This window comes from Hipposideros armiger, unplaced genomic scaffold, assembly GCF_001890085.2.
Source record: "Hipposideros armiger isolate ML-2016 unplaced genomic scaffold, ASM189008v1 scaffold_2072, whole genome shotgun sequence".
Taxonomy (NCBI): domain Eukaryota; kingdom Metazoa; phylum Chordata; class Mammalia; order Chiroptera; family Hipposideridae; genus Hipposideros; species Hipposideros armiger.
In genome coordinates, this window is record NW_017733420.1 from 32659 (window position 1) to 35165 (window position 2507).

At 49.6% G+C, this 2507-nt stretch overlaps 1 pseudogene; it reads left to right on the forward strand.

Annotated features, from left to right (window-relative positions):
• The first annotated feature begins 412 nt into the window (after positions 1-412).
• The window catches only part of LOC109378501 (histone-lysine N-methyltransferase PRDM9-like), a 5426-nt pseudogene continuing 3331 nt past the window's right edge, over positions 413-2507 (forward strand).

Sequence of the window (2507 nt, forward strand, 5' to 3'; positions counted from 1 at the left end):
GGTCATTCTGGCTGTTGGCTACACACGGTAGCCCACAGCAACCCACTGCAGCAGGGGCTGCAGCCTACGCCATCACCAGCGACACACGGCAGCCCGGTTCCAGGTTAAGCTGTTGTTCAGCACATTAGCTGTAGAGGGCAGTGTCACTGGCCCTCATATGTGGGATCCCAACCGCGGCCCTCTGGCATCCCAAGCCAGCTCTTAATCAACATGCCAATCGGCCGGCGCAAGGCTATTACGTCTTGATATAATATTGTCGGATGATCATATGGTTCCCGTCATTCCCTTCCTCTCGTCGCCTGGAGTACAGGATTGAGGCTCAGTGACGTGTCTTCCCAGGCTGTCTCTGAAGCTCTCTATATTCAGGAAGACGCACCACACCTTCCCTAACCCCTGTTGCTGTAACCTCCAGATTGCGAGAAGTGTCAGAACTACTTCATTGACAGCTGTGCTACTCATGGGCCGCCTACATTTGTAAAGGACAGTGCAGTGGACAAGGAGCACCCCAACCGCTCAGCCCTCACTCTGCCCCTGGGCTGAGAATCAGACCTTCAGGCATCCCTAAGGCTGGGCTGGGAGTATGGAACGAAGCATACGATTTTCCGCTGGGTCTGAACTTTTGGCCGTTACAGGGGCCATGTCACAGAATTTGAAGAGACAACTAAGAACGGATAAACCTAGGAGGTGAGAAGCATCTACCTGTCCCCTGTCCCCTGTGAGTTTGGGACCCCCACCTAAATCCTGGGACATACATGAGGACGATACATTTAGATCTGTGTGCTGAGTGCAATTTGTGTGAACATGGCGCTCCCGTTTGAACACAGGAGGGTAAGTGGGAGCAGAGTGGTGCAGACACAGCAGAGTGCCGCCTCATTTTGGGGCTCCTGCTGAGTGGACATGTGGACTCAGGCATGTAGATGGTGAGCGAGAGGCACATCATGCGGTCACAGCTGGCAGTGGGATCCATGCAGGCTGAAAGCGCCTGGATGACAGTAGAGTAGGATGATTCTTCTACTACCTCCCCATCAAAACAAAGCCTTTAACTTCTTTTCATGAACCTCAGATCAACAAAGGGAGAAACTGCTATGAGTATGTGGATGGAAAGGACAAATCCCAGGCCAACTGGATGAGGTAAGGCCGGTCGGTCCCTGGGTTCTAGACAGGACACTCATTGACCACAAGCCCCTAGTACTCCCCTTATCATCAAGGCTCCTTTGATGGTCCCTCTCAGCCCCCTGTTCCTCTTTTTTCTCCACACACTGCACTTTCATACCAAGAGACTTTAGGATAAAAGGAGATAAAATATAGCACATGTCCTCAAAATGTACATCTCTATACTAGACAAATTTGAGTCCTGGAAAAGACATTGAGGGACCTAGATTCACTTGGGACAATGGATTCACTTTAATTTATCTAATGAACACTTATTGAGACAGTGGGATTTGTTACTGACACAGATCACACAACCCTGGTAATTAGGGACGAATTACTGCAGGCAGACATGACAGAATTGATTTTAGGAATATTTAACTATAATTTTCCCATTTTTGAGAAGTTCACAGCGCCAGGATAGCCTAAAACAAGGGACCTTTGATCTGTGAGGAAGCAAAGCACCTTAGCTACGGTTCTAAGCAGACCAGGGTCATGAAGCCTGCAGAGCACGAACGAGTCACAGGCTGGCCATTGGCCCCTTGGCCTCACAACACAGCCCCTTTCCTTGAGGGGCTCTCTTTTATCGGGGGGTACAGAATGTCAATGAGCTTTATTGTCCTGTCTTACTGTTTTGTGACAGAGACCACCGAGGGCAGGGGGAAGTTTTCTATGCAACACCGGGACGCAGGAGTCCACAGGACATTGTGAGAGGGTCTTAGATGTGGACAGAACATCCCTCAGGAGTGCAGGGGGCAGTGGGCGACATCAGAGCCTGAAGGCTTTCAGTATCAGGAGGGGAGCTGGGCATGGATCAGACAAGTAGTGGGAACTTATCACCTGTGGTTTTCCTTCCTTCTGCCTGTCTCAATCCCAGGTATGTGAACTGTGCCCGACATGATGAAGAGCAGAACCTGGTGCCCTATCAGTATCACAGGCAGATTTTCTACCGAACCTGCCAGGTCGTCAGGCCAGGCTGTGAACTGCTGGTCTGGTACCGGGACGAGTACAGCCACCAGCTGGGCATCCAGTTTGGCCGAAATTGGAAGCAAAAGCTCATGGCAAGGACAGGTGGGCAGCTTGGCTCTTCTTCAAAATGGCAAGAAATCAAAGGGTTCTTGGAAATTCCCCTGGCCCAATTTGTAGGGAACAATCCAGTCTAAAGTCAGTAGAATTTCAAATCAGATGCTTCGGAAATGAAAGATTCATTTCATACACCTTTGAATCTTGGGAGCAATTTTGATATTATTTATTTCCGTACTCATTTTTTTAATCCCCCAGCTGCATTTCAGATTAAAATCCGTTTAGAGTGAATGGGACCTAGGCACTTTGTCTTGTCCAGTCTGAGTCCCACTTCC